Source organism: Elgaria multicarinata, chromosome 22 (assembly GCF_023053635.1).
Source record: "Elgaria multicarinata webbii isolate HBS135686 ecotype San Diego chromosome 22, rElgMul1.1.pri, whole genome shotgun sequence".
Taxonomy (NCBI): Eukaryota; Metazoa; Chordata; class Lepidosauria; order Squamata; family Anguidae; genus Elgaria; species Elgaria multicarinata.
Genome location: NC_086192.1, coordinates 5,788,165 through 5,811,436, shown reverse-complemented (window position 1 = coordinate 5,811,436; position 23,272 = coordinate 5,788,165). Strand labels below are relative to the sequence as shown.

The 23,272-nt window shown below is 46.2% G+C and overlaps 1 protein-coding gene across 1 annotated transcript in view; it reads left to right on the top strand.

Moving 5' to 3' along the window:
• Positions 1-3,381: 3,381 nt before the first annotated feature.
• KSR1 (kinase suppressor of ras 1) overlaps positions 3,382-23,272 on the top strand; it is a 152,410-nt gene continuing 132,519 nt past the window's right edge. Inside the window, exon 1 of the mRNA XM_063146847.1 lies at positions 3,382-3,474. The gene's annotated coding sequence lies outside the window, so the exon portion shown is untranslated. The remainder of the gene's footprint in view (positions 3,475-23,272) is intronic.

Below are 23,272 nucleotides of genomic sequence, written 5' to 3'. Positions count from 1 at the left end.
AGGTGAAACTTCCTTCAATGCTGACAATGGGTGAGCCTCCACCACCACACCTGAAAGCAGCAGGCTAGCTTAGGGGGCACAGGGCAGGCCATGTAGCACACATCTCTCTCCTTGAACACCTTGTGCCACCTCCCAGCACCTGCTGCCTGAGGCGACCACCTCACTCTGCCTAACGGTAAGGCCGGCCATCCTCTTCAGAATGAGCCTGATGTCACTTCTAAGGGGATGAACTGAGCTTTATACCCTGGCTTGTGAACCTCTCTTACCCAAGACCTGAATCTTATTTCAGAGAATCCATCCAGGGCTGCATCCCAGTGGTAGGCACGGCCAAAGGTGGAAGGGGTGGAGCCAAAATTACCAAAAAATACTAACACATTTTAGCTTAAAGTTCTCACTGCCAGTAACTGGTTCTTAGGAGACACATTTCTTTCAAGCTTTTAGAATGGAGGAAAACCTGCACAAAAACTGGGAAACAAATGATAGGTGGTCTGGGAAAGGGTTAGGGGGTGTTACTATTTGGTTAGGTAGGGTGACCATGTGAAAAGGAGGACAGGGCTCCTGTATCTTTAACAGTTGCATAGAAAAGGGAATTTTAGCAGGTGTCATTTGTATGCATGCAGCACCAGGTGAAATTCCCTCTTCATCACAACAGTTAAAACTGCAGGAGCTATACTGCAGCTATACTGTGACCAGATTTAAAAGAGGGCAGGGCACCTGCAGCTTTAACCGTTGTGATGAAGATGGAATTTCACCAGGTTCTCCATATATACAAAGGACACCCTTTTCTATGCAACTGTTAAAGATACAGGAGCCCTGTCCTCCTTTTCATATGGTCACCCTAGGTTAGGGGTAGGGGGCGTTACAACTTGGGGGACCCTGGCGGGCCAAATTTGGATCCCAGGCCTGCATTTCTGCACCCTTGCTTTATAGAAAGACTAGTCATATATGCCCATCAAACTAGGAGTGTTGATTGCTGCAAACCACTGTATATACCCATATTCAGTCTTGGCCCTTTCCAGGCTCTTTAAGTATCACACATTCATTGTCAGTTTGAAATATATGATGCCAGGTCTTTCCTGCTAGTCTCAAACCTAGAGCCTTGTGCATCAGGTGCAGCTGCCCTGATTGCCATGGGCCACAGAGGGACCAGCTGCAGGGAGTTTGTGTCTTTCCTCCTCTGCCAGAAAGGACCCTGGGGGGCCCTTGCCCTGGGGCTGCAGAAGTGAGGGGAAACCCACAGCTGTAAGGCTGTGTAGCTTTTAGGGCTATGTATATCTGTGAGAATTATTGCAATCTTCTGTAAGAAGATAAAACTGATTACAAGTCAGATCAGGGTATCTGTTCTTTCTTTCTTTCTTTCTTTCTTTCTTTCTTGTTAACATAATATAAATTTGGGTGTGCATAACCACCCAGGCAGAAGTTCCACTGGTGAAGAGCCCCCAACATTGCTCTGTGTTCCTGCTGCCAAAACCTTTGGTCTGTCCATGCTTTGCCAGTCACATCACTACTGCTAATAACAATCGCAAGCATTTTTATAGTACTATCTCCCCCAACCTGGTGCCCTCCAGATGTGACGGTCTGCAGATGTGTTGGTAGAGCCCCTGCTTTGCATGCAGAAGTTCCCGGGTTCAATCTCCAGTGTGGCGAGAGCCAGTGTGGCGTAGTGGCTAAAGTGTTGGACTGGGAGTCGGGAGATCCGGGTTCTAGTCCCTACTTGGCCATGGAAACCCACTGGGTGACTTTGGGGACAGTCACGGACTCTCAGCCCATCCTACCTCACAGGGTTGTTGTTGCGAGGATGAAATGGAGAGGAGGAGGATTATGTATGTCACCTTGGGTTCCTTGGAGGAAAAAAGGCAGGATATAAATGAAAATAAAATAAAAATCTCCAGGAAGAGCTGGAAATTTACCTGCCTAAAAAACCCTAAGAGCTGCTGCCAGTCAGTGCTGCCAGTATTGGCCTAGATAGGCCAATGGCCTTGACTCAGTATAAGGCAGCTTCCAGTCCCAGTCTCCCTGGCCAGCACGACCATTGGACATGCTGACAAAAATGGGAGTTGTATTCCAACACATCTACAGCGTGCCAGGCTGGGGGAGGCGGCTATCCCACTTTTAAAGGTCAAAACAGCTTCCCCTGCATGATCCAATTGTCGTCACAACAACCCTGTACGGTAGGCCAGTGTCATTAAACGACCACCACCCTGTGTTGCAAAAAGAGAGACTCGAGGGAGAGCGGCCGGCCTAAATCTACTGCGGGTGCGGCACAGGCAAAATTGGGGGGGTTGCCTGATCTGTGGCTCAGTCTTTTCATCACTGTGCTTCTAGCAGTCATTTAAAGGGTCTTTCCCCTCTCTGCCACCAGCAATTTAAAGGGCTTTTTTCTCCCCTCTTGTACCAGCAATTTAAAGGGCTTTTAAAAAAAAAAACTGTCAACTTTGCATCATTGTTGTCGCTGTTTCGTTTTCAATACCCACCGAGTGGGTGGGGAGGAGGGGGCCTGCTGCTGCTGCTGTAACAAACAAACAGATAAACAAACAGATAAACAAACACGCCCCCCCCCCCGAAGCAGAGCCCGCCGCCATCAGCCCCACCTCCTCCTGCCTAGAAAACTACAGCTCCCAGCATCCTTGCGGGCCGCGACCTGGCCCCAGCTGATACAAAAAGAAGACGGGGAGAGGAGAAAGGGGGGGGGGGGGAGAGGAAAAAAAAAGGGAAGAAGAGCCCAGCAAGCCAGCAAAGGCGATTGTCAGCTCGCAGCCGCGCTGCCGTCATCGCCTTCGCCGCTTTTCCTCCCCTGGTGGGAATTAACCTGTTCGCTCCGCTGCCTTTTTCTCTCTCCCCTTTTTGCGCGCGTGCGGAGAGAGAAAAATGCGCAGAGTCCCGTGGACGGAGAGGCGTGGATTGCGTTGATCGTGCATTTTTCTCGGTTTTTTTTTATAAAATTATTATTATTAATAATAATAATAACAATAATTCGTGCCCGGTTTTTCTTTTCCTCCCCTCCCCACCCCGCCACCCCGCCCCGAAATAACCATCCTCCTCGCCAGCGTCGGGGGCTCGCTTGGGCATCTCCAAACTGCGCCTCCCTCCCCTCCGCTCCCCTCCCTCCTTTCCGGATCAGGGAATCCGCTTTGCAGCCAGCCAGCCAGCCACAGCCCCCCCCCCCCCCCGCCTCCCTGATGCCGAGGAATGGATAAAACAGCTGCCGCGCGAGGAGGAGCCCAGAAGATGGTCGAGAAGAAAGACTGTGGCGGCGGCGAGGCGTCGGGCGGAGGCCGGCCAGGCACGGCCAGCCGCAGCAGCCAGGCCGGCGGGGTGGCGGCGGCGGCGGGGGCTGGCCGGGCGGGCTACGCGCTGCACCAATGCGGCCAGCTCCAGGACCTCATCGCCATCTCGCTCTCCAGCTTGCAGGGGCTCCGCACCAAGTGCGCCGCGTCCAACGACCTCACCCAGCAAGAGATCCGCACCTTGGAGGTAAGGCGCGCAACGGCAGAAGGGGGCTCGCGGGTGCGGATGCAAGACCCTCTCCCGACCCCCCCCCCCCACCGACCCACCCCCAGGGAGAAGATCCGGGCAGGTTTTGCAGGGGGCTGTAGTTGTGAGGATTTCCTCCCCCCCCCCCCCCAGCGATCGCCACACACGAGTTGTTGGAGGTCTTTTGCTGAGCTAGGAAAAAAGTCGGAGAATACATCTGCCTCACCCTTATTTTGCGCGGCTGTCGTGTGTTTGCATAGTTTCCCTGCTCCGCCTACCCAGTGCAGCTTTTCCCTCAACCGGGTGCCTTTCAGTATGTGTTGGACTACAAGCCCCATCATCCCTGGCCAGCATGATGGGACGTGGTGGTCCAGCCTGTCTGGGGTGGGGTGGGGTGGTGGCGGCATCATGCAGCAGGGGGAAGTCTCCCTCTAATTTATTTTATTTTATTTTATTGCATTTATATACCGCCCCACAGCCGAAGCTCTCTGGGCGGTTCACAAAAGCTAAAAACAGTAAACGTTAAAAAGTATACAAAATTTAAAAACCATAAAAACCATAAAAAACGACAGGATAAAAAAAATGCGGCTTTCCCCATGTCATGGTGGTCTCCAGATATTTTGGGACGACAACTCCCATCAACCCTGGCTGACACTGCAGTAATATATTGTGTGTGTGTGTGTGTGTGTGTGTGTATTTCCTGTCCTTCACCCAATCGCAAACACATTCCCAAAAGAGGTGGTTGTGGTTGTGGTTGTTGTTGTTGTTATTATTATTATTATTTAGACCTTTGCTGAGCTAGAATAAAAGCCGTAAAATTTTCTTAAATTAGTACAGTGCTAAGGTATTCTGCACTACTGTTGAGTTTAGATATTTCCCCTTCTTGTAATGCTGCTTTCCCCTAGCTTGGTGCTCTCCAGATGTATTGAACTACAACCACCATCATCCCTGGACAGCATGATGGAGGTTGTAGTGCAATACATCTGGAGGACATCATGTTGGGAACAGCTGTTTTAATACATTGGCAGAGTTACCTGCAATCAAAAACAAAATTTATTCCTTTTTGACAGCCCAGCCCTACGCATGTCTACTCGGAAGTAAGTCCCATTAAATTTAGTGGGATTTACTCCCATATAAGCCTGTGTTCATGTACTTATTGCCTTTCTTAGCTGCTTTCCAAGAGTGTGATATTCCCCAGGCTGCTTACAATATGAAGCATGTAATTCCATATCAGTATGACAACTTCATGAAATTATAAATCAATTTTAAATAAATTTAAGAATAGGGATGTATAGACTAGTAGCCACTGTTAGTCCTACGTAGAGTAGACCCATTGAAATGAATGAGATTTAAGTTGGTCATGATGAACTTAAATCCCATTCATTTCAATGGGTCTACTCTACGTAGGACAAACATTGGCTACTACTCATCACTTCCTCTGCTGTACTCCTTTCTATATATTTTTTAAATCTTTACGCATTTTATTTATTTTCTCGGAAACAACCCCTGAAGCTATTACAAAGAGAAGAGGAAAGCTCTCATTCTTGCAGCAGGTTGTGTGCGAGTGTGTGTTTATAATTTATAATTTATTGAAGGACTTTATTAAATGTTTGTTCCCTCTGCCGTTCTGCTAGAAACGAAAGCCCAGGCGATTTATAAAATGGTAAGAAGCAATAGAAAGTAATCTGTAATCCAAAAAGACTCCGCAACCAATCTCTTTTAGGGTGCAATCCTATGCATGTTGAGACAGGGGAAAAAAGTCCTACAACTCCCAGCATGCCCCAGCCAGTTATGCTTACTGGTGCATGCTGGGAGTTGTAGGACTTTTTTCTGTCTAAAAAAGCATAGGATTGCGCCCTTAAACACAGTTAAAAGCCATATGAAAAAGAAATTGCATGTTTTCCTGAAAAGGGTTGAGGTGTGTTCTCTCTCTCTCTCTCTCTCTCTCTCTCTCTCTCTCTCTCTCTCTCTCTCTCTCTCTCTCTCTCTCTCTCTCTCTCTCATACACCCCCCCTCAAGTTGCAAGAAAAGGAAATGTGTCCTGCACAATGCAGTTTTATTGCAACATTATTTTGGTTTGTTTCTGAAGGGAGGGGCTGCCTCTGGACCCTTCCTACAAAATGGTGTTTGTTTAGGATGTGGTCAGGTTTACAAGCATTCCTTTTGTTTTCTTTTGCCCTGAGAGGGCATGTCTTGTCAGTTCCCAGGAGTGGGGAGTACCTTTTCTTTTCGGGGAAGCAAAATCAGCTCCTTGGCTTGCTCCCATCCTGTGTGTTTTTATGGGCGAGGTGGTCCCTTCAGCTTTCGAAGTCAGGGTAGTAGGCTGAGAGGTGGTGACCGTCCCAAGGTCACCCAGTGAGTGGCATGCCTGTCTGGGGAATTTGAACCTAGGTTCTTCACAGCCTAGGTCTGGCACTATACCCCAGGGGCGGGCAATTGTTTCTCTGTTCTGGGCCTCATTCCCTTGTGTATAAACTGCATATTAGCAGGGCCAGAGCCAAAAGTGGGTGGGTTTTCTCTTAATGCCATCTTCTCTCTCTCTCTGACACCCCCTTTCTCTCTGTATTGTCCCCCCCTCCATGTGTGTGTGCAACCTCTTCTCTCTCTCTCTCTCTCTCTCTCTCTCTCTCTCTCTCTCTCTCTGTACCACCCCATTTCTCTCTCTCTCTGTACCACCCCTTTTCTCTCTCTCCTTCTTTCTCTCTCCCCATTCCTTCCTACCCGGTGGGGTGCCAAGGAAGGGATGGATCAATCTTGCCAGAGATCTGACTGCATGCAGAGGTGTGGAAAAGAAGGAAAAAAGCACCATGAATGCACTGCAAAAATAGAGGCAAGCTCTGGTGCTGATGAAAATTCTCATCTTCCATAATTTCTTCAACAGGAGGGCCACATGAAATTATCCCGAGCGTGGCATATGGCTCACCTCTGCTCTGCCCGTTACACCTGCTGCCAGTAATAAGATCAAGAAGTTTGGCAGGTGCTTTTTTTAAAAAAATAAAAGGTATTAAAAATTGCTTAAAGGCCCCAAGACAGGCAGCTAAGCCGAGTTCTCAGGGGGAGGGAATTCCATATGTGTGGGGGCCTCCCTGAAAAAGACCCTGTGCCTCCAACCTGACCGAACATGAATGTGTGGACTTCTCTTTTCCCCTAGATCAGCTGTTGGGTTGTATTTCCTCTGCCGCTCCTTTTGATGGTGGCCCGTCTCCCAGTCTTTGCTGCCATGACAGGGCTGTCTAAAATGGCTGTCTAAAAATAATTTTAAAGAAAACAAAACAAACAAATACACGTTTTGCTATGCCACTATGCAGGCTTACGCGGCATTGCAGTGGCATGTTGTGATGTGCGAACTGTGACGTGGTGCAGGTGGTCATCGTAACCACCCCATAGCCACGCCCTCAATAAGAGTCCCCAAATGCAAGCAGATCCATTTCACTTTCTCTCCCATATATATGCCTTCTGCAGGACTTTTCTACAGCTGCTGGAGCATAATTATTACCCATTCAAAGCCTAGCAACTCAAAATACTCTGCAATACAGCAGGGAGCAATACACTGTTGATCCGAAAATCCGTTTCCCTCTGAGCTGCGTCGTCTTAATATGTAAGCTCAAAAGAGCCACTGTGGTATAGCGGTTAGAGTGTTGGACTGGGAGTCAGGAGATCCGGGTTCTAGTCCCCACTCGGCCGTGGAAACCCACTGGGTGACTTTGGGCCGGGCGTAGACTCTCAGCCCAACCTACCTCACAGGGTTGTTGTTGTGAGGATAAAATGGAGAGGAGGAGGATTATGTATGTCACCTTGGGTTCCTTGGAGGAAAAAAGGTGGGATATAAAGACAATAAATAAATAAATAAATAAATAAATAAAAGGCAAGGAAACAGGGTAGTCTAAGAGGCTGATGACATCACCAACCCTGCTAATCAGAAAATCCCAGGACTTCGACCCTGTGAGCTCAGATTCCACTGCACCACTGAGCACAAGCCTCCGGATGGTGTTTAATTGGACTACGTAGTAGTAATAATAATAATAATAATAATAATAATAATAATAATAAATTTCTTACCCGCCTCTCCACTTGGATCAAGGCGGGGAACAGCAGTGAACACTCCCTGCCTCTGGAGGTCAGACAGGCGCCGACCTTGTACTCCTTTCGGCGCCTCCTGAAAACATCTTTATTCCAAGAAGCCTTTCCTTAACACGCCGCCTTGAATCTCTGTTTTTGCTTCTTTTAAATTTTGTTTTAGCTGTTGTATTCTGTTTTTGTTTTCATTTTATCTTGTACACCGCTCCGAAATTTTTCAACGGGAAGCGGTGTATAAATATTCTAAATAAATAAATAATAAATAATATAAAACGCATTAAAAACTGATTAAAAACATAGCATACATGATTAAAACATCCTTAAAACATCCTAGAGCAAGCGCGGGCAGCCTGCAGCCTTCTAGATGTTGCTCAACCCCACGTCCAGTCAGCCCCAGCTAGCATGGCCTGTGGCCAGGGATGATGGGAGTTGGACTCCGACAACTTTGATCTCGGTTGGCAGGGCAAGCTTTAATTTTGGTGCAACATTAAAACAATAGTCTCTTTTCTTCTCCCTGCCTCTTACCTGCTTTCTGGCCTGCCGGATCTGGCCAGAAATGTAATAAATAAATAAATAATAAAAAATACCCCCCTTTGCTACTTAGCACCCCTGGACCACTTGAAATGGGTCTGGGTTAGAGAAGGTTGTCAGCTCAGCAGTGATTGTGCTCTATCATTCATTGCAGGTATTAAATTAGCATAGTAAAGCCAGGAAGGTTATATTTATCATCAATGTTTGCTAACCGTCATTGACCCTGTTCAGACGACAGGCTAAGCCATGGTGGTTACATAACCACGGTTTAAACATGCCCAATAACCACTTGCTGCAAAAGGACTAGCGGCTTAACTACGGCTTAGCGTGCCGTCGTCTGAGCAGGCCCGCTGTGTGTATTTTGCATAGGGACATGTGAGAAATTCTCTCTGTCGAGGTGTTGTTGTTTTCTAAATGGATTTGCCCAGTCCACACCTTTTTGACCCAAATGCAATTGGTGGTTGGAATTCCGTACGTTGTGATGTGTTCTGCAAAAAAGAAAAGGAAAGAAAAGGGTTCCATGTGCACACGTTGGAAAAATGCACAAAGAAAAAAAAAGTATTTTTCTAAAATGTACCCACTTCAGTCAATGGGTGCATCAGCCCAAAAAAGCGTACCGTGGACAAATCTGCACAGAAATGCCCATTTTGAAAAACCTATGAATTTCTGTGTTTGGGAATGAAACTGGGGTGAAATGAGCTTATTGGAAACCGAGAGCCTTGATCTAGATTGAGCATGACAGATTTTCCCATCACGAATCTGTATTATGTTTGAGCTTTGTAATATAGTAACGTCGCAGACTGTACCTCTTGCATTTCATGTTCCTCCAGCGGCCCTGCTGTGTTCAGTTTCTCTCTTTCTCTATCCATGCGTGGGTTTGCCAACAGAGGTTAAGGCAGCATGAATGACATGGGGCTTGTCTACACCAAGCAGGATATTCCACTGCGAAAGCGGTATATAAAAGGCACGAGCCACACTGCTGCTGAAGTGCATTGACAACTGTTGGGGCCCATGACACATCTACATCAAGCAGGACATAGCACTATGAAAGTGATATGAAAGCAGTATATGGTATGTGTCAATGGGTCCCGACAGTTGTCAGTTCACTTCAATACCGCTCTAAAGCAGCGGTGTGGCTCCTGCGTCTTATATACCATAGAGGTTGATGCCATAGCCATAAGCCTAATTTCCCCCACCTGGTGCCCTCCAGATGTGTTGGACTACAATTCTCAGCATCCCCAGTCACCACAGAACAACAGGCATGCTGGCTTAGGGATACTGGGAATTGTTGTCCCAACACAGCTAGAGGGCACCAGACTGGGGCAGGGTGCCCTAAATGGAGGGTGCCCCCAGCACCTAGCAGGTGGCTGCCAGGGAGAGGGCCTTATTGGTGGCGGCACCATAAGTTGTAGAAGATTTGCCTGGTGCCTAACTTTTTGTCATTTTCGCAGCCTTCCCCCATTCTGAAGCTTTTGTGATCCAATTTTGACCCAATTGTGCTTTGATTATTTTGTGGCCTTTGTAATTTGGTGCGTGCGCGTGTGTTTACACTTCAGTTGTGGTGAACCTTTTGTTAACCACCCATCTGATGCAACTGATTGGGAATAAGTCCAAAGTATAAAAATTAAGCCTGCCTCTTTTTGGAGGGTGATGTCCTCAATGGTCCTACGAGGACCGCGTGCTGGGAAATCTCTATTCTAGCCTTTGCCCACCTGGTGCTCTCTAGATGGGCTGGACTACAACTCCCATTGTCCCTAGGCAGCACAGATCGCCAGCCGTGCTGGCTAAATACGTAGTCATATCCAGAAGGGACCAGGTTGGTGAAGTTTGCCCTTTTCCCAATCGATGTTTGCCAAGAAATATATTCCTTTCCCGATTGATGAAGGCAAACTCTCTCCAGTTTTCATTCAGAATTTGATTAAGTTGTGGATCAGGACAAAGTTGTGATGATCAACTTTTTTAAAAAAAAATTTGTCTCGCCTTGCAACAAGCGAGAGGCTTTTGTAGAATGGAGCCTGGTTGTTTCCTTCTTTCACCCCACCACCGCCCCGCTCTTTCTTACAATAGCTGGAAGGAACTTCCTTCCTTTCTCCTCACTTTCTGCCTGCAAAAACACCCCCCCCCCATTTTCTAATCAGCTTCCAGGCTTGGGGACACCTCCTCACTTTTTCTCTCATTCCAAAATACCTGGTATCTTTCCAGACACATCTGTCTCATCAATTCCCCGCTAATTCATCACAAACACGTCACAAATGCAGGGGATGATTTTTTGGGGTGGGGGTGGGGTGGGTGGAGGATGCAAGGGGGGGTCACCCGTCCTGCCTACATCTTGATTTTTCCCCCCACTCTTCAAGGGGGTTGAACCCGGCTCCGTTCCATTCAAGTCTGCTGTGCTGCTTTTTCTTTCTACCAACGTTTGCAAAGATCTTCACGACGGAGAGGGTAGCTGCTTATATGCATTGTCCTCAAAAGCGGAAAAAGAGGGCACTAGTTTGCATAACTTAAAAATAATAACTATAATTTAAATAGACAACAACCATGTGAACCGTGTGCCTAGTCAGTCTGATGTCCAGATATTAACTGTTAATGGGCAAAAATACTAGAACCTGGGGTCATCTCAGGATGTTTTTAACCTGTTGGTTGTTTTATTATGGTTTTAATTTCTGTGAACCGCCCAGAGAGCTTCGGCTATTGGGCGGTATAAAAATGTAATAAAAATAAATAAATAAATAAATAAATGCTGATTGGTGGAAAATTCAGGACAGATGAAAGGAGGTACTTCTTCACACAGCGCAGAGTTAAACTATGGAATTCACCACCACACAAAATGTGGTGACGGCCATTAATTTGAATGGATTTAAAAGGGGGTTGGATAAATTCCTGGTGGAGAAGGCTGTCAATGGCTAGTAGTCCTGATGCAAATACTCTGTCCAGTAGCAGAGGCAGTATTACCTCCATATTGCTGGGGAACATGGGCTGCTTGTGGTGGAATTTAGCACTTTCGGTTCTATGGCAGTGTCAGGCAGGAGAAAGAATATGGGGAGTTGCATTTTAAAAACCTCTCTCATACCAAAAAAGACAAAGCTATCTGCACGTAGAAGAATAGCAGACCAGGGATAAGGCTAGATGAAACCATCTCCTTTCAAATGCTACTTTTCTTCTTGCAGGGAGTGTCTTTTATTTATTTATTATTATTATTATTTATTTATATAGCACCATCATTGTACATGGTGCTATATATATATTATGTTTCTATACCACCCAATAGCTGAAGCCCTCTGGGCAGTTCATCATCATCATCATCATCATCATCATCATCATCCTTCGAGCATTCCAACATTGCAACCACCTCATCGATAGCCGGATACATCCAGCGAAAGCTTGATTCAACTGGTTATATAAAGTGATCCTGTCCCATTGGCCCCTGCCCTGTTAAAACAATGGATGGTCTTTCTTTTTTTAACTGATTTTTTACCCCTCTCTTCAGCCAAAAAAGGCTCCCAGAGAGGCTTACAAAGATTTATAATGCGACAGTCCCTGATTTACAATCTGAAGGAAACAACACAAAAGGAAAAGGGATAGGAAGGGAGGAGGAAAAATGAAACACAGGCATCAGTTTTTAGTTTCAAAGATCTTCTACGTCTTTCTGGCGGAGAAGGGCAAAACAAGTTCTGGTTGCTGCTTCTCTGGCCGATGTATGGGAACATTATTAATTTGTTGTCCTCCCCGCAGCCCAACAGATGGGACGGTCAAACAGTTTTCAAACTGAAATTTGCAGCTATGTCATAGATGTGCACACCAAATTTCCTGGCTGGTGTTCTCTCTTTTCCTGTGGTTTTCGAACAGATGGTTCCGAGAAATGAGGCTCCCCAGAAACTCGGAACGTGGAAGGTTGAGTCGAGATTTCATTACGAACAAACATAAAGGGCCCCCAAGTCCAAAGGCCTGTTGGTTCTTTGCGCTGCAGTGCTCTTCGTCTGAGCTCTGGGCGTCCGCGCTGGTTTCACAGAATGAGGAACACAGCGAAGAAAAAGGTGAAAAAGCGAGATGCTCTTTCCGCGTGCGACAGGAAGTCCCAGCGGTTAGCTCTCCGGAGGCTAAAAATGCGATTGTGTTGCGGGTCTCGGTAGCTTAAAGTTGGCATTTGCTATCCAAAAACTTGTCCTTCAATCAACCTATTAGTCTTGAAAGCAGCACAGTGTATTTTCCCACCCACCCCAGTCGTGTTGGAAAGGATAAAGTGTTTTCTTTGGAATGCGGGCCTAGTAACAGGAAGTGTATATTTCTGCAACTCTTAAACCTGCTTGGTTTAATAACAACCCCTCTACCTCCGAATGAGAAGTATTCGGTTGTGCAGCGACCCTTTGGAAGACACTGTTCCTTCCCTTGCACACGGTGGAGGCTAGCAGCTCGTAGGTCAGTGAATCCGCTCCGGATCCCATCTGCTGGGCATTTTTACTTCTCCCCGTTCTAAAAAAAATTAAATATCTCTCCTAAGGCAGAGTTATTTGCCGTAAGACATTAAGCTGAAATATCTTGTGGCGTTGGTGTGTGCACACATTTTTGGCCTCGCCCGCCATGAGCTTCTCCAAAATTGAATTTAGCTCTCTGGCTGAAAGAGAATTGACACCTCTATATTGGATTTACTGTGCTGAATTCATCGTATACCTGATTGTCTTCTGCTGCTAAGAGCTGGTCTGCTCACGAAGGCTCCTTTCATGCCACCGAGAGAGGGGAAATCAGCAACTCAAATATGCAGCACCAAGGCCTGGTGGAAGCTAGAGACAGCCTTGCAATAGTGGCTGCTCTGGGTGGTGATGTTTGGATGCCATTAAAGGCAGCACAGTGGGAAACCATGGGTCTGATCCATGGGTCACTCTGCACGGCAGTGATTGGGACTAGCAGAATTCACTTATCAGTGAATTCTGCCCCATTTGAATCAATGGAAGGAGGGTACCGCTTCTTTCTCAAGGATGAGGGACGTCTTTATATTAAAGAGAAATTCCGTTGCTTACCCGGGGCGTTTGTGCTTGCTGCTTTTTGGTAAGATTGTTATGGGCTGCATTACACGGCGGAGGAAGTGACCACATGGTTTGAATGGAGTACTTCCTTTCTAAGTGTGTTCTGTTCACTGCCATTGAGACAGCGCCATCTACTGGTGGGAGATCCTGCTTTCCCCCCAGTTATTACTACTTTAAAAGTGGTTCTTCTCATGATGGAACAGATCTCATGATGGAACAGATGCCGCGGGAGACATCCTGGTTATTCACTGCGTCATTTAAATGACCGACAAACTTTCGTGAGTGGCCAGTCATGGGAGTGCAATGTCGCTCGTTTAGAGGAGCCCTAGGGCTGGTACTAGACTTTTTTTTCATGCTGTAACCAGTATTAAAAATAAAACCGCTCTGACCATGTTACTCCACTGCTGAAATCTCTTCATTGGCTTCCAATTCACTTCACAATCCAATATAAACTTCTCCTGTTGACCTACAAAGCTTTTCACTGTCTAGCTCCTTCCTATCTCTCCTCTCTCATCTCACACTATTGCCCCGCTCATACTCTTCGCTCCTCTGATGCCATGTTTCTCGCCTGCCCAAGGGTCTCTACTTCCCTTGCTCGGCTTTGTCCATTTTCTTCGGCTGCCCCTTACGCCTGGAACGCTCTTCCAGAACATTTGAGAACTACAAGTTCAATCGCAGCTTTTAAAGCTCAGCTAAAAACTTTTCTTTTTCCTAAAGCTTTTAAAACTTGATTTTGTTCTGACTTTATACTGTTAGTTTTACCCTACCCAGTGCCTGTTTACCCTACCCTGTGCCTGTTTGCATTCTCTTCCCCTCCTTATTGTTTTATTATGATTTTATTAGAATGTAAGCCTATGCGGCAGGGTCTTGCTATTTACTGTTTTAGCACCATGTACATTGATGGTGCTATATAAATAATAATAATAATAATAATAATAATAATAATAATAATAATATCCTAATTCTACAAGTTGAGGTATAGGGAAAGGAGATTGGCTCCTTCAAGGTCTTCTGGTGTTGAAGTGCACCTCTCTTTCACTTTGTCGCCTACCACCTGCTCTGTGTTTTCCCTTTTCGCCAATTTGTCTGTGCATAAAACAGCGTTGGCGGCTTCCGTGCCGTCCCTTGGGACCTGCATGCTCAGAGCTTCACCAGCAGCTGAAATTGCCGGCTTTAAAACTTGTTTGAGAGCTGCAGATGATGAGGCTGTTGGTGGATGCACAAACCCAAAGAGACGGATTGAAGAGGCAGGAGAAGGAAGGAAGGAAGTGGTTTTGGTGACTGTGTTTTTTTGGAATGGCGCTCCTCAAGACCCACCAATTTGAGGTTACGCTAGCATATTTTTGATGGTACGAGCTGGCTTGACCTAGTGGAAACTTTGTATCTTTTAAAATTTTATTTTTAAATTCCCTTAACTTCCCTGCTGTGCCAGATGTTTGTGCGTTTCTTCTCTTGCTGTTTCTGGATGAGGGCGTGCAAGAATTAAAGTCCGTTGGAACTTTTAGTTAAATCGAAAACCCCATTCATGTGACTGCGTGAAAACCCTATTTTGCTAGTTGTCTTAAAAACCTTGGGGGTGTGTGTGTGCCTGTTCGCGGCGTTGCTTTGCCACTCCTTCCTGGTGAAAACCCACAGTATCGCAGGTGTGGGGTGTGGACTGGAACTCCCCGTTGCAAGAGGGCGCGCCTAGCCTGCTCCCTGCCCCTTGCCTGGTCTCCCTGTGCTTCCGGCAACCAATTGGTGGCCACAATCCCACCGCCTCCCCACCCCCCTGCCGTGAACTTGAAGCGAGCTCACCATTGACTCATGCAAGGAGGATGGTGGAGACCTCCTAACAAATGCAAAAGTTGCAGTAAGTCCGTGATTTCTTTAGTGCGCAGTTTCGGGGAAATGTCCCGTGACGGCTGCGCGTTTAACTGATGCGCCGCCACTGTACAGCCACCACAAGGTAAACAGGGCGTATAGACAAGCCCTTTGAGTGTTTTGATTGGTCCAGGAACCAATTGTTTTTAGCCTTAGATATAATTTGATGGCAACCTCAGCTGCCTCCAGATGAGGCTTTTACTGCACCATACCCTGGCTTCATTCATGGGCCCAGGAGGGAAGTAGATCAAGTCATAGAATCATAGAATAGCAGAGTTGGAAGAGGCGTCTAAGGCCAACCCGCTGCTCAATGCAGGAATCCACCCTAAAGCATCCCTGACAGATGGTTGTCCAGCTGCCTCTTGAAGGCCTCTAGTGTGGGAGAGCCCACAACCTCCCTAGGGAAGTGGTTCCATTGTCGTACTGCTCTAATACTCAGGACGTTATTCCTGATGTCCAGCCGGAATCTGGCTTCCTGTCACTTGAGCCCGTTATTCCATGTCCTGCACTCTGGGATGATCAAGAAGAGATCCTGGCCCTCCTCTGTGTGACAACCTTTTAAGAAGGACACAGACAAGCTGGAGCATGGTCAGAGGAGGGCAACCAGAATGATCAGGGGTCTTGAAACAAAGCCCTATGAAGAGAGACTGAAAGAACTGGGCCTGTTTAGCCTGGAGAAGAGAAGATTGAGGGGAGACATGAGAGCACTCTTCAAATACTTAAAAGGTTGTCACACAGAGGAGTGCCAAGGTATTTTCTCTATCCTCCTAGAGTGCAGGACATGGAATAACGGGCTCAAGTTGCAGGAAGTCAGATTCCGGCTGGACATCAGGAAAAACTTCCGGACTATTAGAGCAGTACGACAATGGAACCAGTTACCTAGGGAGGTTGTGGGCTCTCCCACACTAGAGGCCTTCAAGAGGCAGCTGGACAACCATCTGTCAGGGATGCTTTAGGGTGGATTCCTCCATGGAGCAGGGGGTTGGACTCGATGGCCTTATAGGCCCCTTCCAACTCTACTATTCTATGATTCTATGACTACATCCTTAATGTGATTGTGACTGGGTCAATGGGTTCAATAATGCACGGTGGATTATTTAGCCCACCTTGGGTTGTCGCGGCGCGTGACGGGATTTATTTATTTTTCTGAAATAACCCACACAAATAACCCACAATGTGCAGAGTGGGTTATTTAAACCACCGTTGGTTTCCGTGTCGTGTGGTGGGAAGGGTCATTTTCGTCGGCTACAGAGTCGCTTGGCAAGAGTGGCCAAAGTGAGGGTTGCCGCTCTAGCTGACAGAGCGGCATGATAGATTTTTAGCAGGAAGGGATGATGGGATACAAGTGGGAGGACTGAGAGGAGGAGGGAGGATGGGGGACAAATTAGTCAACGCACCGTGGATTAATAATCCACTCACAGTTGGTTATGATCTACTCACAGTTTATTATTTCTCGGACTGTGTGGGGAGTACCTGCAAAATAAGCGACCGTGAGTTGACTATTAACTGACCACTGACTGTCGTAGCATCCGAGTGGAGCCTGTGTATTAAATGGAGCGAAATATGCTATTGTGTGTGATAAATATCATAGTGAGTGTGAAAGAGAGGCAGGCACCCATGTTGAAGAACCAGAACAGTATTGCCCCACAACTATGACCTGCCCTCCTGCCAAAAAAACCCCTGTTGTGTCTTGAACACTCTGCTCATACAGATGGTGCTTACGGTCTGATAACTTGCATTGTTTCGGATGGGTTTTGTTTTTTTAAAATTTCTTTTTTATTGTGAATATCTACGAAACAGAACAGAAAATACATTGTGAAAATGAAAAGCAATACATTATGTATATAGGATTATCGTCATTTCCCATCATGTGAACCGTTCATTTTTTTTAAAAAAAGGGAGAGAGTTATTATTTACTTTATATCCCGCCTTTTTTCCTCCAAGGAACCCAAGGCGGCGTACATAATCTCCTCTCCATTTTTATCCTCACAACAACAACCCTGTGAGGTAGGCTGGGCTGAGAGTCTGTGACTGGTCCAAAGTCACCCAGGAGTTTCCATGGCCATGTGCGGACTAGAACACTTTAGCTGCTACACCACACTGGCTATACAAATGTTTCAAGAAAAGCAGACCTGATATCTGTGAATTTATTTACTTTCAAGTTACGTCTATATAACGCTCCTTCAAAAGTTGATAATGTTATTAGGTCCTCGATGTTGAATAAGACGTAACCATTATTTCAGCTGCAGCTTTATGCCTCAGACTCGGAAGCAAGGCTTTCATAAGCAACCAAGCCGTGCGAGCCTGCTGTGTTGACTCGTGTGGTGTTCGCATTGCTTAACCACGGCAGAATTCACTTAGCCCGTTCCAAAAAAGCAAAGTCTAGATGCCAGGGAACCACTTGAGTAGAACACAGCAGTGAGAGACGTGTAACTTTCTGGGAAGACGATGGTTATATTTTCACCAGCTTAAAAACAACAACAACAATTAAACATTTGCCAGTATTTATTTATTTATTTCATTTCTATACCGCCCAATAGCTGAAGCTCTCTGGGCGGTTCACAAAAATTAAAACCATAATAAAACAACCAACAGGTTAAAAGCACAAGTACAAAATACAGTATGAAAAGCACAACCAGGATAAAAACCACGCAGCAAAATTGATATGAAATTAAAATACAGAGTTAAAACAGTACAATTTCAATTTAAGTTAAAATTAAGTGTTAAAATACTGAGAGAATAAAAAGGTCTTCAGCTGGCGACGAAAAGAGGACAGTGTAGGCGCCAGGCGGACCTCTCTGGGGAGCTCATTCCACAGCCGGGGTGCCACAGCGGAGAAAGCCCTCCTCCTAGTAGCCACCTGCCTCACTTCCTTTGGCAGGGGCTCACGGAGAAGGCCCCTGTAGATGATCTTAAGGTCCGGGCAGGTACATATGGGAGGAGGCATTCTATGATATTGGAAGGCCTAAGAGCTGGAGATAATCATGGAGTGATGTGATCAAATGGACTGTCAACAGTTCGGCTTTCCGCAGTGACGGAGGTTTCCGGATGCTCTTGAAAGGCCACTCTGCCGTGTGGAACGTCTGGCAGCGGCAGCGGTGGCGTTTCGGAGGCTCTGTGCTGTGCGAAAAAAGACCCTCCAAGGCAGAGGATGTGCCATAAAGCAGAGGCTTGGGTTGGAACAGACTACATAAGGGAAACAAACCTTTCACACACCCCTCTTCCTCTTCTCTTCATTTCAACCTGATTAGGCAACCGTTGGGGCCTGGTCTCCCCCGCCCCCCCTCTTTCTTTCCCAAAAGTGTTTCAAGGGAGCACCAGATGGTGCGTGCCGCGTGTGTGGCGAAGCGCTGCACATACCCTGTGTCCTAATGGAGGGGAGGGGATTGCAGCAACGTCCTGTTGCCTGCCAAATGCTTTTCTAACCCCGGAGTGGGAGAGAGGTCGGCTTGGTTGTTTTTGAGGGTTCTCTTCCTCCCCGGTCTTCCAGGCGGTGCGACGCTGTGTTAAAGATTGGGATATGCAGAGGAGAAGGCGGGTGCGGGGAGGTTGCCACAGATAGGCCGAACGAGAGCCTTGTGATGCGTGACTGCGACTCTGGCGCTAAAAATAGGCTGGGCTGCCATCTCCCCTCCTTGGTTGGTGCCCCCCTCCCGCACCACCGGGGGGGGGGGGGCGACCAGCAGGCTGGAGCAAAGCGAGGAACTCTGCAATCGATAGATCTCTCCCTGTGCAATGCCAGTTGTCAGTGGACTTTGCCCAGGGATGCAGCTCTCTCTGTGTCCCCTTATACCAGCCAGCTGCTGCACCTGCTATTGCGGTTGGGAAGAATCCTAGAATAGCAGAGTTGGAAGGGGCCTACAAAGCCATCGAGTCCAACCCCCTGCTCAATGCAGGAATCCATCCTGCATTCGGTGTGGCCCAACAGTCGTGGTAGTCGGTGGTTCACGGATGAGGAAGGTAGAACTCAGTGTGGCGGAGGCTGGTCAGAGCCAGATTTGCAGTTTGGATCGCTTCTTTAGAATTCTGACTGGTTCTGACCGAAGTGTGCCCCAAGGCAAACACACATTTATAGAACAACGCATTGACCTTGTTCAGAAGATACACTAAGCCGTGGTGGTTAAGCATTCTGAGCTGAACATTATGGCTTAAGGGTGTCGTGTGAACCCTCCCTAACCCTGGTGGCTACATAACTATGGTTTAAACACACTCACTAGCCATTTGTTGCAAAAGGGGACCTTCTCCGTGAGCCCCTGCCAAAGGAAGTGAGGCAGGTGGCTACTAGGAGGAGGGCCTTCTCCGCTGTGGCATCCCGGTTGTGGAATGAGCTCCCCAGAGAGGTCCGCCTGGCACCTACACTGTACTGCTTTCGTCGCCAGCTGAAGACCTTTTTATTCTCTTAGTATTTTAACACTTAATTTTAACTTAAATTTAAATTTTATTGTTTTAACTCTGTATTTTAATCTTATATCAATTTCTGCTGCGTGGTTTTATCCTGGTTGTGCTTTTTATACTATATTTTGTAATTGTGATTTTAACCTGTTGGTTGTTTTATTATGGTTTTAATTTTTGTGAACCGCCCCAGAGAGCTTCAGCTATTGGGCGGTATAAAAATGTAATAAATAAATAAATAAATAAATAAAGGGTTAGTGGTCTAGCCATGGCTTAGCATGCTGTCTGAACAAGCCCAATGTATGTAACACATTCAGCACAATTATTTGGAGGATTACCTCTTACATACTAGACCCTATACTTAGCACTAGAACACTGATGAGTGTGTTTTGAAACGCTTTTGGTTTGTTTCATATTGGTTATTTTATTACACAACAACATTGTTTTTATTACACAACAACAACATTGTTTTTATTACACAACAACATTGTATTCTCATTGTTTTGATGTCTACTTTTTTTGCTGCAAAATAACAGTGTGTTCTTTATGTATATGTTTTATCTATATAGATAAAAATAGGTTTTATTCCAGTTATATTTACTATCACCAGTACGCCCAACACAGTTGTTTTATTGCTACCTTTCTAAGGGGTTGAGCGGAATCTCCTGATTTGGTTGGTTCTGATTGAAACCTGGAGCGGATTCACCACCCCACCGGCATTGGAGCCACCAGACTCCACTCTCTGCATCTTCTGGTACATGTCAGTGATTTGGAGTAAATTGCCAAGGATTTCTGACCTCCCCGCCCCCTTCTTTAAGCACAGCAGCAACAAAATTATTCCTTCCCCCGGCTCCTCCTTAAATTATACTGCTGGTATTGTTATGACGTAAACCACTGCATAAGCCTCATCTTTTATCAAGATTAGTTGTCGCTGATTTGTGCCACAATCAGTCCGTGTTGATTAGATTGAAGGCCGATGTAAAAAATCAATAAAGGCTGCACTCTTGATGTTATTAGATAACCAGTCTTACTTAAATCAGGAAATTCCAAGTGTGCTTTTTAATGAGTTTTGTTAATGATTTTAACTAAGTTCATTAGTGTAATACCATTATTACGGCAACCTAAAGATCACAAAAAGTGGGCAAGCTTTCGAGATCTACAGAGTTCATTGTCAGGCAAGATGTTATAAAAAGCATGTCGGCCAGGCGGGGAAGGGAGTATTACTGCCTGGGCGCAATAGCTGAAAATGCCCTGTCCTGTGTACCCATCAATTGCACTTCTGTGCCTTTTTTTAGGGTGGCCGGGTGTCCTCTTTTACGAAGGACAGTCCTCTATTTGAAAGAGCTGCCAAAGGACTCTCCTCTGTTTGAAGTTGTCCTCAATTTAAAGGGCTGTCCTGTCCAATTCTGATTTCAAACTAAAGGACCGTAAGAAATGTTGGTTATCCACAGGTAGTACCTGAATAGCCAGGTCACTATCTTCCATGCTATGATGGGATGTACTGCGTATTCTATTTAAATTATAATAATCATTTCTAAATGCACGATGCAATATCTTCTTCTTCTTCTTCTTCTTCTTCTTCTTCTTCTTCTTCTTCTTCTTCTTCTTCTTCTTCTTCTTCTTCTCCTCCTCCTCCTCCTCCTCCTCCTCCTCCTCCTCCTCCTCCTCCTCCTCCTCCTCTGGTCCCAAACCATTGAAAGCCCTAAAGGAGATGTATTAATCAGCCCTTGGAGGTAGGCCTAGACACAGACCGGGAATGCAAGATTTGGCTTGTTTCACAGAGGTGAAACTGGGTACCCTCCATGCAATGCTATGGCCGGTTGCTTCTCCCAAATGAGTGTGCCTATGTGATGTGTGTTTTGCCAAGGCAAATATTGTCACTGTTGCAGGCTTACACGTTCAGCTGCACCCCTAAAAACATGCCGTTATTGTACGCCGTGCAAAGGGGAGTAAACAAAAAGAAAAGTGACTTGCTGTCTACCCCTTCAAAGAGTGGCTCCATGACCTCCCCCCACCCCCCACCCCCATCCATGAGGTCTGGTTGCCAGTCGTACACACGAATCAAAGAGCTTCCTGTGCTTCTTTGAAGTGAGTTTAATATAGAAAGGAAGTTCATGTGCTCTGCAGGTGTGCGGGCTTCTTATTGGTCCCTGAAGAAGCTCCGCCCCATGCTCGTGGTGTTCTGTGTTGTGAGTTTGGGCAAACTCCACGTTAGGCATTATAAGAAAAGGAATTGAGAATAAAATGGCCAGGATCGTACTGCCCTTATACAAATCGATGGTGCGACCACACTTAGAATACTGGGTACAGTTCTGGTCACCACACCTAAAAAAGGATATTATAGAGCTGGAAAAAGTGCAGAAAAGGGCAACTAAAACGATTAAGGAGCGGGAGCATCTCCCCTTTGAGGGAAGGTTACATCATCTATATCACCCAATAGCTGAAACTCTCTGGGCAGCTCACAAAAACTACAAACCATAAAATGCTAGATAATAAAAAACAGCATAAAGTTCTTAACATACAAAATTTAAACTGCAAAACAATTTCAATAACATTCTATGCCAGACAAAGACAACAGACATAGAATCATAGAATAGGAGAGTTGGAAGGGGCCTAAAAGGCCATCGAGTCCAACCCCCACTCAATGCAGGAATCCACCCTAAAGCATCCCTGACAGATGGTTGTCCAGCTGCCTCTTGAAGGCCTCTAGTGTGGGAGAGCCCACCACCTCCCTAGGTCATTGGTTCCATTGTCGTACTGCTCTTACAGTCAGGAAGTTTTTCCTGATGTCCACCAGCCAGCCAAAATCAGAAATCTTCTATTGCTGTAATTTTTATTTCATGTTGGTAAACTGCAGAGGAAAAAATGGTATATCCCTTTAAAGTAAAGACATGTATGAATCTCTGAGGTCACAATCAGGCCTACCCAACAATGCTCTGAATTGCAGCTGAACTGTCAGTTGCTCCTTTTCATTTCAAAATGCTCTCAGTTGGTGAATGGAGTGGACTACAGAGATTGTTGTTAGCTTTCACATATTCACATTATTCAGGGACCTGAATAACACCAGGTACATCAACTAGTATATTGATATATTGATCATAGAATAGTAGAGTTGGAAGGGGCCTCTAAGGCCATCGAGTCCAACCCCCTGCTCAATGCAGGAATCCACCCTAAAGCATCCCTGACAGATGCTTGTCCAGCTGCCTCTTGAAGGCCTCTAGTGTGGGAGAGCCCACAACTTCCCTAGGTAACTGGTTCCATTGTCGTACTGCTCTAACAGTCAGGAAGTTTTTCCTAATGTCCAGCTGGAATCTGGCTTCCTGTAACTTGAGCCCGTTATTCCGTGTCTGGGAGGATCGAGAAGAGATCCTTAATTAGATAAATTATGATAAATGCCCTTATCATATGCTACTAAATGCCTGGGGCTTGGAGCAGAGGACAGTTTTAACCTGACACGGAAAAGTTGACAGCGTCGGTGTGAGACGGGCCCCGGTAGGGAACTCATTCCAGAATCGGGGCTAACACTGAGGAGACCCTCTCCTTTGTTGGCATCTCCCAAGCCTCCCTCAGAGGTGGGGCTGGTTGCAGTGTCCTAGCTCTACCAATGAGTTAGGGTCCCTCCTCAACATTTGTTATTTATTTATTTATTATTTATTTATTACATTTCTATACCGCCCAATAGCCGGAGCTCTCTGGGCGGTTCACATATATCAGGTCAAGCCATTCATCTATATACCCTGTCTTGTCTACTCTGGTTTTCAGCCAGCTTTCCACATTCTCCAGTAAGGATCGTTGTTCAGCTTGGACAGAGTTCTGGACTAGATGGACCCTTGGTCTGATCCAGCAGGGCACTTCTGATGTTCTTTACCTGGAGATTTATTTTATTTTATTTATTTATTACATTTATATCCCAC